The 19,137-nt window shown below is 37.2% G+C and overlaps 1 long non-coding RNA gene across 1 annotated transcript in view; it reads left to right on the forward strand.

Moving 5' to 3' along the window:
• LOC130598664 (uncharacterized) overlaps positions 1–18,281 on the forward strand; it is a 163,750-nt gene extending 145,469 nt beyond the window's left edge. Inside the window, exon 3 of the long non-coding RNA XR_008972051.1 lies at positions 18,226–18,281. This is a non-coding gene — a long non-coding RNA (uncharacterized LOC130598664). The remainder of the gene's footprint in view (positions 1–18,225) is intronic.
• The last annotated feature ends 856 nt before the right edge of the window (positions 18,282–19,137 follow it).

Here is a 19,137-nt window from a genome sequence, read left to right on the forward strand (position 1 = left end):
TCTCCATTTCTTTGCTTGTTCCAGTACTTCAGAGTATCATTGGACACTAGTTTCAATTTTACATCAGAAGGTTGTACCTATTGCGATACCACTGGCTTATTAACTCAATGTTAAAACAAAAAAAGATGCCTGTGAATGTATTTTCATTATTGAGGGCTTTTTTTTTAATTTTAATGCATGCTTCCCTAACAATACCTTTCATTTCAAGCAAATAAGCGTCTTTTTAGCTGTGTCTCAAACAGAATTTTAAAAAGATACAGTAAAGACAGCAACAAATGTTATTTAAAATTTGTCACACCACTCATTTAGAACCCACTGTCTTTACAAAGATTTTATTTTAAGTATAAAAGCACATCAAGATTTATGTTTCCTCTTCATGTTGTAGAGCACATAGTAAATAATTATGATCACCTCAACATCAAAAGTGAACTGAAGCACCTGTGTCTTACAGAGTATGGCTACAAAGTTTTGTAGTCTTTATAGATTCATCCTGTGTGTGAACTGGAAAAACATATGAATAAAATCAATCTCTTGCTGGTCTGAAGTGTGTGCTCATATTAAGCACATGCTTAACCATTATTACTGCACACACTTGTGTAGACAGAGGTTTACTAGATTTCTTTTTATAATCAGGAAACATTAACTGTCTTAGAGGTCTGATACGTGGCCAGAGTGAAATAGAATTTGCAAATGCTTGTGTCACCTTAAATTAATTGCACATTTTGAAGTTCGTATATATTCTGTTTGATTTTGCTCCTAACATAAGTTTCAGGCATGTTCCAAAGACCATCAGGCACTTAGAGACTGCTGGAAAATAAAAGATTGTTTTTTAAACAAGATTTTTTTTTTTCCTTATGTTTACTGAAATTTACCTAAAAATCTTATTATGGATGATACAGGGCAGCAAACTTTTCCAGTGCTCTGAGGGATAATCTGAAATGGTTGGAGATTCATTTAGAGCTATCAAATGTAGAGGGATTTGGAATTTGTCTAGGTTTATTTTTTCATTTAGTAAGATTTCTTTCCAAAGAGGTCAGCAGAACTTTTCTGAAGGGACTTAATTAAAGTTAACAAGTTATTTTGTGTTCTGCGGCATGTTACATATTGTGAAAAGGTTATGGATTCACCCAATGCAGTGCATCAACAGTGTAAAGGTGATAGGTGAAATTCTTTTTGTTGCAAGTGCTGAGATATAATCATTTAAAAGGTCAGTTGCGCTCAAGAAGAGCATTTATTTAAGAAGTAAGTTGTTTTGGGATATGCTGCATTTTTAAAGGTTAAAATAGTGTCTTGCTGACCAACGTGATTAGCAAAAAGCAATTTTTTTCTTTCTTTTAAAAAATTTCTGCATGTTACTTCACCAATTAGACTGTTTATTAACATCCTGTGCACTGCATCACTGATCTGAAAGTTGAAAATACCAATATTTTCCACAGAATTACTGAAACTTGATACACAGAAGCTTTGAGATCTAGAATTAATTTGTTCATATTATTAGGTACATTGCTGTGATCATAAAGCTGGAACAATTCTAAGTGTAAAAATAAAGGAGACAGGATTTATCATAGTGCAGAGTGTGCTGCTATGTGTATAAACAGTTGTTCTGATAGGAAATGCCCATCATCTAAAAGTAAGGGGCGAAAGATTGATTTTTTTCTTTTTATTAAGCAATTTGAGAGTGAAATATATTATGTAGGTATGATGGATAGACAGAAGTGAATTATATTTTAAGTGATAATGTGAAAGACCATAAAAACAGAGAGGACATCAAGGGAGCTGAAAAAGAAGATTTTGTTTAAAACAATTATTTGATTTTTACTATGTCTACATAGATAAGTTCATATGCAATGAAAATCATGCTGTTTAGCTGAGTTTTTCCTTTTTCTTTAAAAACATTTCAAATTGGCATTAAATTAAGTCACAGTGTTCTTTCCACTCACACTGTTCAATAACCCATAGACATCAGAAAGAGAACTTTTGTAACTGTTCTTTGCCGAATAAGATGTTCAGTCACTCTTTTCCTTGACGTTCAAGATTGCCAGTACAGAGCAGCATTTTGTTCTTAATATGTTTAAAATGCTTTGGTTGAACCGTTATCCTATAGAAATTATACTAGCCATGAAAACAAAAGTATTTTAACGAAATGGTGTTGATCACTTGTATCCACTGAAGACTGTACATTCCAGAGTAAATTATGTGAGCAGGAAATGGGGGTGGAGAGGAAAGTGTATGTAAGAAATTAACAGCTAAAAATGAATGACTTACATTTGTTTCAGGATAATTTTTACTCAAATAAAGCCATCCTCCTTAATTTGCCTTGCTTTCCATTTGAAAGAGGGCAAAATCTATTTCCTGGGCAATTTTGCACAGCACAGATATTAATACTTTGGGGTTTAATTGTATCCTGTGTTTAAATACACTGTGGGTGAAACCCTAGACCTCTGCTTAATTGCTGTGAGAAAATAGCCTGATTTCTCTGAGATTAGGCACACGCTTATGTATACTTTGACCCACGAGTGCCTCCTTCAGAATTAATCTTCTAAGGTAGTGGGATTTGCTTTTGTACGTGCAGTAGACCCATTCATGACAAACGGTGCCTAATAAACCAACTTCACCCTCCAGACCTTTCTTTTGCTGTCAGAGTTTTTCTTCAACTATTCATTTCACACATCCCTTGTCCAGTTGCTTATTAGCAAATAAACTTTAAAGCAGGCAATAGGAATAAATTTAATGATTCCTCTTAATTAGAGAGGCTTAAGGTTTAAATAATGTGCTGCGGAACTGGAAATGTAAAGAATTTCCATTTAATTGTTAGGCAAAAATATTTTGAACCTGATCCAAATATGCTGGCTGTTAGAAGACAAATTTCCGCATATTTATTTTTAAGATTTCCTCTGTGCTGTTCTTCAGTTGAACCATCCATTCCAGAAAAGCCCTTTTCCCTCTGTCATCTGCACTAGGATTGTTTCTATAAGATGTAGCAAAAAGTTCTGGTTTTCAAATATTTATATTAGTCAAAGTTAGCCCTGTTTATACTTTTTGGCAATATAACTTTTTCCTTAAAAATGAAGTACTTCAATTTAGCTAAACAAAATGTGTTGAAATGGATGGTCTTATAAACTTAAGTACACTTGGCAACAGAAAGGACTAAGGCTCCAACCAGAAAACACTGGCTCGAGTAGCCCCCACTCATACAAATATCTCATTAACTTCAAAGGAACAATCTGTGTGAATTGGAGTTTTCAAAGTCTGGCACTAATGCACCCATCCTGACTGCAAATGCTGAGACAGATGTATAAGTTTCCTTCATTTTATTAATGCTATTAAAATCATGAATAGGGACCATTAGCAAAATATTCCTTTATGTGTTTTTCTACAAATAATATTAACGGTTACAGGAGCATGTCCTAAAATTAGAAGATAAAAACATTTTTTTCAGTTTTCAATTAGCATTAGACAAAATCATCTTTCTATGTTTTCATAGTTCTACAAAGCAGAACTATGTATTTACTTTAGGAATATTAAATCCAACATCCATATACTACATTTGTAAGAGTTTAGGTGAAAAGTGTTTGACTTCACTTTTTGAAATCAGTAATATTACAGCAGTAGAAATAATGATGGAGTATATGAAGAAAAACCCAGGTGAACTGCTTCTTTTAATTAAGTAACTGTATTGAAAATTTTATGAATAAAATGCTATTTAACTTCTGTAAGTTTGCATTTGTTCAACCAGACTTTTTGCTATTTATCACTTTGATTTTTTACCTGTCATTTCCTAAAAAAGTGACCAGCGACAACCTGAAATTAAAGGTTGGGGTTTTTTGTTTAGCTTTTTTTTTTTTTTTCTGGTGGGGTTTTTTTTCTTTATTTTTTGTGGTAAACCCTCTAGCTATTGTTACGGCAATAAGCCTTGGTTGGCTGATACTGAACTACACGGTCAGGACTCTCATAAGGGAAATGCAGTCTTCATTCAACAAGCCTTTTAACAGCAAGCCAAGCTTGATTAAAATCATATACAGATGAAATCATTTCTTTACAATTCCTTTGTAGTTTTGTGCATTCCCAATAACTCTTTAGGCTTAACAATACTTTGGAGACAGCTGCGTTACTACTTAAGATCCTGTTGTTACTTCCAATTATTGCTTAGAAGTCAAAATACATAGTATAATTTCTGTTCAAATAACTGCAACTGTATTAATGTGATATACAAATGTGAAATGGGTTGGGCAAAAGTAAACATTACAGAAGGCAAGGAATTAGGGCTAGCTGTCTTATATGGAATGCCTCTGCTAAAACCTTAAGGGGCAAAACTTTAAAAACAAACAGGAAACATTCTGTGAGCTTTGTTATTGTTACTCTAATCAAGCTGCAATAGCATACAGCAGTCCTAAATTACTTTGTATTGTAAAACATAACCACTACTTTGTCTGCTTAATTTATATTTGGACAGTCATTAAGAGTTTATGCTTCCTAAATTTACATGCACAATGTAAAAAGAAGCAAACTTCACTAAAAGGAAACTAGGAATTCTTTTTTCTGGCATCTAGTCAGAGGGAGAATATTGTTGGTAATACTAAACAAAAGAAAACAAAACAACTCTCTTCTATCTATTGGTTAATTTTATTAGCCAGAGTCCAATTAAGTAACTATAATCCTGTTGATCTGTATTACTGATGTGCATTCCTTCCACAGCATAAAGAGGGGAGAGCTTAGGACTTCATTGATGGCAGAGGCCCGTTGCAAATGACAATTCACTACTAAACAAAGCAAGAAAACAACTCAATCAAAAGGTCAAATTCCTTTCTATGGGTGACGACAGAAGGATGATAAGAGGAAAGCCTTTTTCTTTCCTTCCTTCTTCTAATGCATCCCTTCCTCAGTAAAGGGAAGTCTTTAAACTCCCCCTAATCAACAGGACCTCAAAAGTGGGTCCACCCTACCCTGCCAGCTAACAAGACAATCCAGGACATTGGCCACTAGTTGCCAGAACTAGTAGGGTGAGTTGATATAAACCTCTTTTTTCAAGGACTTGTAATATTTGACCTGCGCTTTTATTCCCAGCCCACATGTATGCACATGTCTTCTTCACCTTACCAGCTGTTTAGCTTCCACATACTGTTCCAGTGAAACAGCTTTAAGGCTTAGGCATGAAGAGCATCATTCTGTGTAGTCTTTCCAGAGGAAGGATTCTTGTAACTTATCCTTAAGACTTACAGGATTTTGTCCATAGCTGTTACCAGATAGCACATTTGAGCATGCAGAGTGCCTGTGTATTTGCAAGACAAGTCCCCCTATTTTCTCTTTGGTAATCCAGATACTGAGCTGTTTCTACCATGTGTCTGCATTCCACATTAACTCCCACAGACTGGCTATCCCTGTCTGACATAGAGTAGGGATTGCACCTATACTCGTTTGATTGAAGGAGTCTGTATGCAGTTCAATTGGTTGTGGATGCGTTCTTTTACTGTGTGGAAAGAACTGAAGGCTTGAATCATGTCTGTTTCTGTGCACTTTTCAGCAGGATCAGAAATAATGCTGTGCTAATGCATAAACTCTTGTGAATCCCCAGAGATTCTGCTGAAGTTGTGAACAACCAGTGGCAAGTCACAGCAGTACAGAGAGCAAGTTATGAATCACTGCAGTCCTGCTGTTCAGTATTTCATGTATTCTTCCCTTCTTCCTCTCTTCCTTCTTAAAAAATGTAGACAAGGTTTTGCATCCACTATGCCTATCTAATCTATACACTGCCAGAGTATACGAACGCTATTTCACTGGCATTGCTATTTGTGTTTACAGCCAAAGCAATCTTCTGCTGCAACATTCAATGAAAAGAAACAAGTAAAATATCAAGAATAAAAAGGAAATATTGTGGCAGCTTCTTGGCTACCAAAAATCAGATAATGCCGCTAGAGCAAATGGAGCTGCACCAATTTATATTTGTTCTAAGTCTGACTTAAGGTTTTAAAAAATAATGCTTTCTGAAGTCTTCTCTACAAAACCTTTCTATATATTCCATGTCATATGCATGTGTGTGCAACGAATTGTCTTAATCTTTAAAAAAGGAAACTAGGCCAAGATAAATATCATAGATGGGAAGATACCAGTAAATAAAAGTAATATGATCTTTTCAAATAATTAATATGCCCTCTCTAATGCTAATTGAAAACCAAAAGAAGGGATATAGACTATTCAAATACAGCCCCTTCTTAGAGGGATGCTTAGTTTATCAATAAATATTAATAGCTACAGTTTAAAGTCATAACCCAAGATTTATAGTATTTAAATTAAAACTACCATATTACAGAAACTGATAGGGTAAAGCATCTGCAAGTAGGGAGCAGAAAAATATTATGTAACAATAGTTATCTATCTGTCCAGTATTCACGAAGTTTACAAATTCTGTTAATTTTCTTTTAAATCTTTAAACCATGTATTTGACTTTATTTCTAAATTTCCATAGTTCCCCATGGTATCTACCCTATCTAAAATCACCACCAGAACTTAGTTTTTCCCAAGGAATAACTTTTCTGAAGAAACAGTCTTCTTTTGATTTGCTTATATTATTTAATGGATTATTGTTTATGCAGTTAAAATGTTGCACTTTTCCTTCCTTGACACTTATTTATTAATGTAGGCATAAATATCACTGACCCAAAAGAGTATTGTTTCATAACACCTTTCTAGCTATGTGGTTTAAGTGATGAATATACCTGGGTTCTAGCCCAACATGCTCTTTCATTCATTGTCTTTTTTTAGGTTCTTGGTTTCACATTTCAAAAGTACCATGACCTTTTATCAGCCCACAATAGTGAGCATTTTCATCAAAGAAGTCCCTGAAATCATAGAATCATAGAATCATAGAATAGTTAGGGTTGGAAGGGACCTTAAGATCATCAAGTTCCAACCCCCCTGCCATGGGCAGGGACACCTCACACTAAATCATGTCACCCAAGGCCTCGTCCAACCTGGTCTTGAACACTGCCAGGGATGGAGCATTCACAACCTCCCTGGGCAACCCCTTCCAGTCCCTCACCACCCTTACAATAAAGAATTTCCTCCTTATATCCAATCTAAACTTCCCCTGTTTAAGTTTTAACCCATTACCCCTTGTCTTGTCACTACAGTCGCTAATGAAGAGTCCCTCTCCAGCATCCCTATAGGCCCCCTTCAGATACTGGAAGGCTGCTATGAGGTCTCCATGCAGCCTTCTCTTCTCCAGACTGAACAGCCCCAACCTTCTCAGCCTGTCTTCATACAGGAGGTGCTCCAGTCCCCTGATCATCCTCGTGGCCCTCCTCTGGACTTGTTCCAGTAGTTCCATGTCCTTTTTATATTGGGGACACCAGAACTGCACACAATACTCCAAGTGAGGTCTCACAAGAGCAGAGTAGAGGGGTAGGATCACCTCCTTCGACCTGCTGGTCACGCTCCTTTTGATGCAGCCCAGGATACGGTTGGCTTTCTGGGCCGTGAGCACACACTGAAGCCAGCTCATGTTCATTTTCTCATTGACCAGCACCCCCAAGTCCTTCTCCGCAGGGCTGCTCTGAATCTCTTCTCTGCCCAACCTGTAGCTGTGCCTGGGATTGCTCCGACCCAGGTGTAGCACCTTGCACTTGGCATGGTTAAACTCCATAAGGTTCATCAGCCCACCTCACAAGCGTGTCAAGGTCCCTCTGGATGGCATTCCTTCCCTCCAGCGTATCAACCCAACCACACAGCTTGGTGTCATCGGAAAACTTGCTGAGGCCACACTCAATCCCATTGTCCGTGTCAGCGACGAAGATGTTGAACAAGACCGGTCCCAACACCGATCCCTGAGGGATGCCACTCGTTACTGGTCTCCAGCCGGACATTGAGCCATTGACCACAACTCTTTGTGGGCGGCCATCCAGCCAGTTCTTTATCCACCGAGTGGTCCATCCATCAAATTGATGTCGCTCCAATTTAGAGACAAGGATGTCATGTGGGACAGTGTCGAATGCTTACACAAGTCCAGGTAGATGACATCAACTGCTCTACCCCTGTCCATCAGTTCTGTATCCCCATCATAGAAGGCCACCAGATTGGTCAGGCAGGATTTCCCCTTAGTGAAGCCATGCTGGCTGTCATCAAGCACCTTGTTGATTTTCATGTGCCTTAGCATGCCATCCAGGAGAATCTGCTCCAAGATTTTGGCAGGCACAGAGGTGAGACTGACTGGTCTGTAATTCCCCGGGTCATCCATTTTCCCCTTCTTGAAAATGGGGGTTATATTTCCCTTTTTCCAGTCATCGGGAACTTCACCTGACTGCCATGATTTCTCAAATAGGATGGCCAGTGGCTTAGCAACTTCATTTGCCAGCTCCTTCAGGACCCACAGATGGATTTCATCAGGACCCATGGACTTGTGCATGTTCAGATTTTTAAGATGGTCTTGAACTAGATCCTCTCCTACAGTGGGCACAAGGTCTTCATTCTCACAGTCCCTGTGTCTGCCTTCCAAGACTTGGATGGTTTGGTCAGAGCCTTTCCCAGTGAAGACCAAGGCAAAGAAGTCATTCAGAACCTCAGCCTTCTCCAAATCCTGTGTAGCCAGTTCTCCCAAGAGCTTCCTGGGAGGACCTACATTCTCCCTAGTCTGTTTTTTATTTGCTATGTACCTGTAGAATCCCCTCCTGTTATCCTTAATACCTCTAGCCAAGTTTAATTCTAACTGAGCCTTACCTTTCCTAACCTGGTCCCTAGCTTCCCAGACAACATCCCTGTACTCTTCCCATGCCACCTGTCCTTGCTTCCACTTTTTATCAGCCTCTTTTTTCAACTGAATTTTCCTCAGGAGCTTCTTATCCATCCAAGGAGGTCTCCTGGCCCTCCTGCTGCACTTCCTTCTGGTTGGGATGCAACACTTCTGAGCTTGTAGCAGGTGATCCTTGAATATCAACCAACAGTCTTGGGCCCCTCTGCCCTCTAGGGCTTTATCCCATGGAACCTTACTAAGCAGGTTCCTGAAGAGGCTAAATTCTGCTCTTTTGAAGTCCAGGGCAGTGAGCTTGCTACATGCTCTGGAAGGTAGATTGTTAATTGTCAGGCACTCTTAGACAAAGAACGCAATGAGGAGGGAGCTCTGAATAGGATGGTCTTTCAGTAAAAAAAAAAAATCTTTTAAGTTCACTATAAAATTCCAATAAATTAAGCTGATAAGATCTAAATGAGAGACTTTGTACAATTCAATTTGCCTTTAATCACACTTCAGTCTGTCATCAACTGGCCTTATCAAAACTTACAGGTGTGATATTTACAAAAAACATCATTATTCTTCCATGTGCAGCATGTCAAGGTCTAGTATTATTTCATCCCACAGCTGAAGTATTAAATTAATTGGCATCTGTTTGCTCATCTGTGAAAAGCATCCATCTCTCAATAACATTGTTACAATTTCTTCTAGTGTACTGATAGAAAAGTAAGACTGAGTTCTATTTGACATACTTTTTTATGGTAGGTCATCTTAGCAGCTCATTGTTAGCTAAAACAAGATAGTACAAAGAATGTTGCCATTTTGAGAACAGAACTTTTAAAAAATTATTCTTTTGTAGAAAATTGCTTCATTCCACCAAAAAAAAAAAACACCAATCAAAAAACAACTTGGAAGCTGTGTCTGAAACTCCTTCAGATCTTCCTCCTTCCGATAGGTAAGGCTTCTTATAGTTTAACTTACAGAGATGCCATAATGCCACTAATAATATCTGCTTGTATGGTACCATAATGACAGTCTACATGTAATTCTTGATATTTAAATGAACAGGTTCTAGTGATAACATTTCTGAGCAAACCTAATAATGATGTCCCTTGAACAGGACAAATTTTTTTACTATAGTAAGATCCAACTTTTAGTTTGACATTTGCAAGTTCCTTTTTTTACTTAGGCTGTGTCTCTCTTTCCTGCTTTTTATCAACTGAACCAAAATTTTCGTAATCTCCTTTTCCCCATTTTTCACTCTTTAGCATGCCTTAGTTCTTGAGATTATATCATGCTTTAAACATCCTTCAGTTATCTGTGCATAGCAAAGTTAGAATAATAACATAACATTTTTTGCTGAATAGCAGTACCAAAGTTACCCTACACATTTATAGGTCTCACTATATTAAAATTTGAACAGGGCTAAAAAGCAAACTCCACTGTGCAGACAATATGTTGTCTGGCACTTTGAAAAAGAACATACATATTTGGCAAAACAGAATATCCACAAGGTTACTTCCCATTTATGTAGACTTAGCTAAATATTACTCTTAACAGACATTTACTTTAACTGCTCTATTATCTCTAACTTCATTTCCATTGTAAAAGTTTATCTATATAATATTTTTAAAGTTCAATTTTATAATTATATATATGTATTAGAGATCTAAATTCAAAGCATAGTAAGATTTTAAGTATTTTTAAAAAGCTTACTTCAAGAGCTGTGATTATTTATCTGTGACATCTTAATTCTTGAAAAGTAGGAATATCAAATTACCTGTCGAAAACAAATGCATTGAAACAACTTGTAATTACATGCCTACGTAGTCTGCACTTGGATAAAACATTAGCTTGGCTTGTTTTTCTTCCAAGACTGATAAATTCTGATCAAATTCCATCCTGACCAAACTGCATTCAAATGTCCATAAAAGTAAAAGAAGCAATATAAGGCACATTCTAGCTTGGGTGATTTTACCATTTGTTTCAAGTTGATTGCTTACAATTATCATCATAATTGCAAGGTTACCAGAAAGAATGTGGAAAGCAGGGGCAACTGCAAAAGTGATCCACTTCAGGGCAATGTGAATACTAATACACTTCATCACTAGGTGATCAGGAAAGATCAGTTTCCCTGGAACAGTGCAAAGTGTAGCATGATGATTTGTAAACTACACACATTAGTTTAAAAGAAAAGACATTAATTAAACAGACCAGCTCATGATAGTCCTTGTTCCCTCTTTTACATCTCCCAGTTAAAAATCCATGTACTGATGTACTGATAACCCTGGTGTTATTTGAGGTTATTTGTTTATAATGTAGCTCATCATCTGTATGTATTGTCTGTATTAGTAAGTATTGCTTCTCGTTTGGATAAAAGTGGCATTCCTTTAAGTTTCCCAAGCAAAAGCTTCCAGTGAAGCTGGAGAAGGTTTTTTGTGTATTCTGTAGCTTGTATGTCTGCTGGGGCTTCAGAAGTTTGAAGCTTATACTCAAATCTGCCTTTAACATTCTGGTAGAGATGGACACCCACAATACTTACAGCCACTCAAGTACTCAGTATTATCAGACTATTGAATTGTAACTATGGAATAAACAAATTTAGAACTAGTGTTACAGAGAAGCAAAAGGTGAAATTATCTAGGGCCACACATCACAAAGTCTCCACCAGTGTGAGTCAAATTATGCCATGAGTCTCCAGCATGTGAGGAAACATCATACTTATGCTTTTTCCTGTGCCTATATCCTTTTCACAGGGTAGTGCAGCTCTGAAAGGGAACTGGATACCAAATCATTTGGGCCCTACACAATTGTATTTATTTTTTATTAAAGAACATAAAATACTTTGGAATAGCAGGGACTACCATACACCAAAAAAGCCTGGATATATGGTATTGAAGGGAACAGGGAAGGAAAAGAGGAAATAAATTGGTGACCTATTTGAGCATCAGGTTGAGAAGTCTCTGTCAATTCCCATTTCTGCATCATGGAGGGAAAGAGTTTAAGAGAAAACTCAGGTAAACAGCATGCACATTTCAGCTCTTGCATTGAGAAAGGTAGCTAGATTTCCACTGAGACTTTGTCTGAGGGAGTGGGGGGAGGTGTGTGGGGGGTGGCTTAATGAACAGATTTGATACAATTATCATTATAAGTTTTTAGAAGGATGTTCCACAAACCGCTGTCTTACAATACAAGTATAAAGCTTCTTACTAACTACTTTGCGTTAAGGTTTTCCCAGTAATTTTCTCCTTACAACACATCTGGAGCAATGTCTGTTATAGTTAGGTTTTATAATCCTAGGGGGAACACTGCACATTATCAGTAAAATGTTTATGTTTAAGAACAAGAATTAAATCCTTTCTTGGCCAGTACTCTGAAGTGTATACTCAGACTTCCAGCTTCTTTTAATCACTTTCCTTTTAGAACTTCAGCAAGTGGCATCCCCTATCCCAGCCCCTTTATTAATGGCCAGTTGTAAATGACTTTAGCAAATGGAGCACCATTTGTCACACTGTAACAAGTGACGCACTGTACTGTATTTCTAGCCCTACCACTTAATTTAAGCATTGGATTTATAGCTCATCATCATCCTCTCTATCTTTCTGTTCCTTTTTTGTGTCTTTCCAAGTGCTAAAACAGGTTGTTGGGAAAGAGGTTTTTAAGTAAAAGCATTTCTACCTTGGCTCAGAGCACCGAAAATCACTCATTTGACTCTTACCTCCATAGTGAATTCTCCTGGTGGTTTTTCTTCTTCTATTTAATTGCTTCTCCACATTTAACTGATATTTGATGAAAAGATCCCCCTATTTTACAATTTCTCTCAAAATAATCCCACTGTAATTCCATTGCAGTCACCTGTGTATACACTATATTTGTTTATTACTTTGAAAGACACATATGGTTCAGTCAGCAGTGAACTCGTACTGCAAATTAAAAACTTTTATTTGAACTTGAAATTACTTCTTTCTTCAGTGTGCCACTATGCTCCATGCCATCAGCAAATTTCCCTGGGCTACAAATTTGTAGCCCATTCCTCTGTCTAGGCTATATAGATTTTTATATAGATTACAGACTCTGTGTGTGATTTATATACTGCCACATGGAAAGTGGCAGACATCCAAGAAGTGACCCCACCGGTTTACAGCTCCTATGAATCAAACATCTGTTCTGTGTTTGTGTGCATTTGTTTGTTTGTTTACTTAAGAGCACTGAGCATTGGCCTTGCACATGCTTACCCTATCTCTTCTAACAGAGCAGATAGGTTTGGGGGTTTTACTTTTAATTATAGTAGATAGCATACCTTTTTTCATGTACTGTTAGCAATCAGCTGCTCATTTCCTTCCAAACTGGTGAGACCACTGCTTTCTTGGTCAACTATGAATGCCTAGCTGAACATGAGAGCCCTGAAGCAAATGTTACATCTGCAGCAGTGTGTAGATTTAATACTTCCAGACTGCAGTAATTTGGTCTGTTTTCTCCACTGTCAAACATTTTGTGAAGTTATTTCACTGATACAAAGTAAGTGCAATGCAGAAATTCAATAACAGGCATGCAGAATTTCCAGGTACACTAATGCTGATATTTTGCACTGTTTATGCACCACTGTAGCTTATCAAAAATGGCACAGGTTAGCAAATAATCAGGACCAGTAACATATGTTAGGCACACTGTCTGGTAGGTCAAAGACACTGAAGTTAATAGCCCGTCTCAGTCTTTCTGTAACAGTTGTTACCAGCTCTGTTTTCTGCACTAAAAGACTGCTGAAACCATTCCAGTGCTTCTTTCCTGAATCCTTGCAGCTACGAGCCTAAGCAGGGCCTTGTAATGTGAAAATGGTATTCAGCAGCTTTCAGAAATTCTACATAAATTATGTCATATGATTGTAAATTCTCAGAAAAAAAAAAGAAGAGCTAAAGATCAAGCATGTTGTTTTAGCTAGAATTCCAGTTACATGTGTCTACCTTCCAGCGGCCAGAAAGGCAGGCAGGATCTGTCTGCTCTGTGTGCCTGCACTAGGGTGCAGCCTCAGCTGAGACTGATGAGCTCTCCATGTGTACTAGTAAGGCTATTCAAGCCCCGGAGTTGCCTTTGCTTGCAGTCTTTGAGTTTAGCTAAGGGTTGGCCTGAAACATTTTCAGTTCCCCCCCCCAGAAAAACCTGTCTATAAACTGGAAAATGAACTGAGAATAGAAGAACTGGAAAACAATTCATCAACCTGCTGCTCGCCAACGTGGTCTTCTGTAAAACTTCAGGAGGAATTCCAAGGAGTCTGCTAAATTAAGGGATTAAGAAGTCATAGAGTTACTGAACAAAATGAATCAAATTCAATTCTAAAAATAAGGAGGTAAATTTTTACTAAATTTTATGAAGCTGCACCTGTTCACATAGCTTTGAATATTAACCCAGTAAATCACCTTGTGTACCCCTACATTAATCCATTGTTTTCTATAATATATTCTCAAATGCTTTGTCTCCTCTGATGCAATCCCACTCACTTTGAATGTGATGCCTTTGTATATGCTGGCCAAAATCGTATGTTTGTTTTCCCAGTGCTGTGTCACATTGCAAGCCCTTATTTAATTTGCTGTTCACTGCTAGCCTCAAGTCCCCCCTTTTTTTTTTTAGTGCTTTCCAAACACTGTCTTCCTTCCATAGTGTATTTCTGCTACAGATTATTTCCCTTAAGTATTTGACTTTTTTAGTTTTCAATACTGAATATTGTTTTTTCTTGGTTTTCAGATTTGCTCCCCAGGTCTTGTAAGTTATCTAGCTCTCCCTGTCATTTAATGTCATTTAAATAAAACTTCATAGATATATAATGTGCAATTAAGTTGTATTCCCCTCTTCCCCTTTTTTAATTCATTTATAGTTAAGTAAGGGGGAAATGCAAAATGGTTACAACGGAAAAAGGGGGAAAAGGTTACAGATGGAATTAACACCAGTGCCCACAGTACCTTGCTGGGTACCTCTAATTCCCTTTGTATATATGAATATTAAAAATAAGTATGATACCTTTGCATATCCTCTGAAATATCTTCATAATTTGAAATAAGCATGTTTTCTATTGGATGGACTATACCACAATAATATGAAATGTTTTATCTCTTTCGAACCTCAGCATTCTTTTTTCTTTGTACATGAGTGTATTCAAAAAGTCATTGCATAAAGCAGTATGAATCCTGTTGCACAAAATGAAAATGCCAGCATTTTACCTCTTTTCAGGGCAGAGCTGTGTATTTTAGTTAGTGACTGCATTAAGTGTGCGCAAGGCTAGAATGAAGCTTCAGTGCCATCATGATGTTTCTTTAAGCAGTGTTTTTCCAATTTCAGACACAATTCTAAGAGCATAATCTAAGACATTCCCTCTGGAGCTGCCTCCATACACAAACACACTTTAATAAGTAAGACCTCTGCCAGGGTCATCAAGACTGAAATGAACAACAACAAAAAAAATCTTCAGCACTGCTCTTATTTAGTTAGTGACCCAACCTTACCCTTTAAATATGGTAGGATCAACATACTGGGGCATGACCTCAAAAAGCTGTCATGTCACTTTTACTCTGCTTTTCTTTTAAAATGTTATGTAAGTTGGGGAACTCAGCTACAACGTGTGCTGTATCATATATCTAGATTTATTTCTCTGGATTATGGGAAATATCTGTGGAGTGGGTGTGTTTAATTATTTGCAGATTTATATTGGTTTTTTAGGATTGAAATGGCAAAACTGAAAAATAAAAATGTCACCAGTAAATTTTTAGCAACTGAAAATGATCACCTTATTAGTATTCAGTAGTTCTATCCAGATCAGCCATTCTTTGTTACTGTTTTCAATCCACCCCAATTTGGTTCAGACTTGGACAAGTCTTTTTCTAAACAAAAATTATTGTAAAAGGATGGACAAAGCCTGCAAAGGTAACTCACAATTATCCCATCTTGATTCAGAATTACTAAATATTAGTTTTAATGCCACTAGTACACAGTTCCTTATTCTGACAACAGGCAGAAACACCATTTGGTAGCAGGAGGCAGTATTTCAGTTGTTGTTTTAATGTTAACTGATATTTCAAGGATAAAGGCAAAATTCCAGCTGTGAAATAATACATTTCAAATTATTTGTCTTTTTTTTTTTTGACACTGTATTCTTTTATTTTAATAACACATGGTTGTTAAAACGTTGCTGTATAACCAAAGCCAAGCACCTGAAGGGAAACAGAAAGTGTGAAGTATAAACTTTTCCTAGTGTGCTTAATGTTTTTGAATAGTAATTATAATAATAATCACAACAGTTCTAAGACCACATTAAAGCCCCTATTCTGATACTATGGCCTCTGTCATAGGCCTGGTACACATTAGGAAAGCATACTGTAACACAAAAGATATCCAAAGGGATGGAAGAGCATGACACAATCTAAACATAGAACAAGAGCGGGGCAACACCTGCACTTCCCTTTCCCAGGAATGCAGCAGGATCTAACATAAGAACATTTTCTTTCAGAGCTTCCCCCTCACAGTATCTTTCTCAAACAAAGCCCATCTACCAGTTACAAAAAGGCAGCAATTAACTCCATTGTTCTACATAGAGTGTTAAGGAAAAGTTACTTTCTGTAAGGAAGGGCAACAGACCAAAAAAGAGCCAGAGTAGACTCTGGTATGATTCATAGCACTGCATGGGAGAGGGGATGTTTCCATGTTTTTCATGGTAGATGTGAAAGGCCAGTGACATTTGCATCTCATAGGATAAACCAAAACAGACACAAGGATAGTTTTGAAAGTTCTCAGTTTGAATTTGTAACAACATGGTATTTCATCAGTTTTTTCTTAGGAGGCCTTTTATCTTTAAACCACAGATCATCGTCTCAAACCCCAGTGAAAGACTGGAATTCAAAGTTTAGAGCATGTTGTGTTTAGAACATATCTTTTCTTCCTTAACAATAGTTTCTAATTTTCTTTTATAGCTAAGTTTTCACGTGAAGTTTGGCGTCATTTCTAGTTTGAAATTTGTCTACTTCTGCTTTTCGAAGGTTTATTTTTCAGAGATACTGTAAAAATGGTATTTTTAAGTGCCATGAAACATCACATAAAATGTAATAAGAATGGTTAGCTATTTTATCAGAACCAAAATTATGGCTGTGATTTTTTTTTTTTAATATAAAGAATGAATCACCTTCAAATTTCAAAACAAGAATGACAGATGCTTCATTTATCTTGCCTTTGTCAGGGAGATGAACTAGTTCTGTTTTTCTCAATCTTTTATAGTCAAAACATCATCCAACCCTGTTCAAAAAAAGTCTGTGGACTACAGTGTCTCCAACTCTTCTTCAACAGGTGTGAAAGAGGGGTAATAAATAAAATACTTAACATTTAGATTAAACTGTACTCTGTGATTTAAAAAAAAAAAAAAAGTCTTAATTTCACTGCAGTAGTTACAAATATAGGTTCCCAACTGTGTCTGCCTGCGGGTACTGACTGCAGTGGGAAGCCAACTCCCCATTATGCCTGCCTGTGGGTATTGACAGCAGTCAAGAGCCAGGTTTTGCCTCTGCCTGCCAGGAGGCATTTGATAACAATTGGGAGGCAGCTCCTGACAATGCCTGCTTGCTGGCACAAGCAGCAGCCCTTCTGCAGCTCACCAGTGGTCTGCAGGCTGTTGAGTTATACTGGATCAGATTAACCTCCGGAGGTCCTTTCCAATTCCGTTTTCTAAAATAGTATGATATGACTTGCCATAAATTTCAGGGATGTCAACAGGATTTTAGGAAAGGCTTTGTTTTAGAAGATGCTAATGAGCTCTGCTGATAGATTATCTCACTAGAGAGGAGAAAATGAATTTATTATGTCAACTGGAGACTTTCTAGAGAAGTTGTATTAATTCAAGACCTCTGTGAATTATCCTCTACTAGTACCCTGAGAAAGGACTGTTAACTGAATAAGTTGTGTAGGATCCTCTCATGGTGACTACAGAAAAGTCTTTCTATGCCCACCTCCATCATAAAAAACAATGCTGCACCAGATCACTGGTGATGTGATGGCTCATGAAGGCCTACTCAGTAATTTAAGATTGGAATTAACTTCACAAAGTCAGTCAGAGATGAAGTGTGAAAGAGTGGTGGGGGAATACAGGCACTCCAGCTCTGCTCCCTCTTCCATCTGCCATACGTTTTGTTGTAGAGTCCTTAAGCGAAGAGGAAGCAGGAGGAAAACTAGAATTTAGTAAATGGCAATGTATTTCTTACCTTGGGAGAGCTGATAAAAGGCATGTTTACACTCAGTGTCTTGGAGCGAATACTTATGAATCCAGACAGTTTTTAATTCTGCTTACTTTACATTGGAGTCTAAAGAACAGATGTTCTTGATGGAGGGTACAGTGTTGGGTTTTGCTTCTTTTCTGAATGATAATCAGTAACAGTTTTCCCTCAATTAAGTGTGATCAGCCTCCTCTTTTTCAAATGTAAATGTTCTGCAAAAGCCGACAGAGTTGAGATAACTGGACTAAATGTTCTCCTCAGGTCCCTGGTTTCAAGACAGCTAACAAGTCTAGTTCTTCAGAACATGGACAGAGAATAATAAGCAAAGTTTGCTTCCAGCTATTTAAATTCATCAGTGGTATCTCTGTGTTAAAAGTCACTGAGGGGTCAGGATTTGTTCCACAGAATATGTGGCTCTCAGCAGTTGAACATCAGTATAATCAGGGGCTTCTTCAGTTATGAGTGAAATCTAGCGGAAAGTCTAGCAGTGGAAAGTTACAGATAGCAGGTTTTATGTAATCATATTCAGAATGAGAGGATAATAAACAACAATATTTGAAGGCAGGATTTCTTGCGAGAGTAAATTTTGTTTTGTTTGAAAGTTTTACAGATTAAATACTGGAAAGTACTTTACACAGGGGAAATAAACAATGGTCTTTAATGTGTAAAAGGCTCTAAGTAGCTGAATGTACAGCTGCATCTTGGAAAAAGAGTAAGGTTACGAGAGTGAGACTAAGGACGTGTATAGTCATTAACTATTGAAATTGATATGAAGTCCAGTGGTGCCTGAGCCTATCTGAAGATTGGGAAAGCTCTTTTTCTTAGTTATTTCTGTATTGACACATTTTCAGAACAAAAACATTGTATGCAAAATTTTGCTCCTAGAGTAAAAGAAATAATTAGTTTCACTGACTGTGAGCAGGTTACAGGTTATAGATGAATACAGGTTATAGACTGAATCAAGCTTGTTTCTTGTCAGGTTAATATTTTCTGTCCTATGATTTTTGCCAAGCCATCAGTTTTGTGTCTGCTTTAAAGAACACGGTTGCAGGAATTAAACTACACATCCATTGCATTTTACTCTTTAGAAGTGAGACTCATTTTATTGTTTAGAAAAACTAGAGTCTTAAATTGTCTTACTCCTTCAAAAAGACATTCCCAGAGTGTTTCAAT

Source organism: Pezoporus wallicus, unplaced genomic scaffold, assembly GCF_028554395.1.
Source record: "Pezoporus wallicus isolate ANWC-B61680 ecotype Strahan unplaced genomic scaffold, APGP_CSIRO_Pwel_v1 contig_4238, whole genome shotgun sequence".
Taxonomy (NCBI): Eukaryota; Metazoa; Chordata; class Aves; order Psittaciformes; family Psittacidae; genus Pezoporus; species Pezoporus wallicus.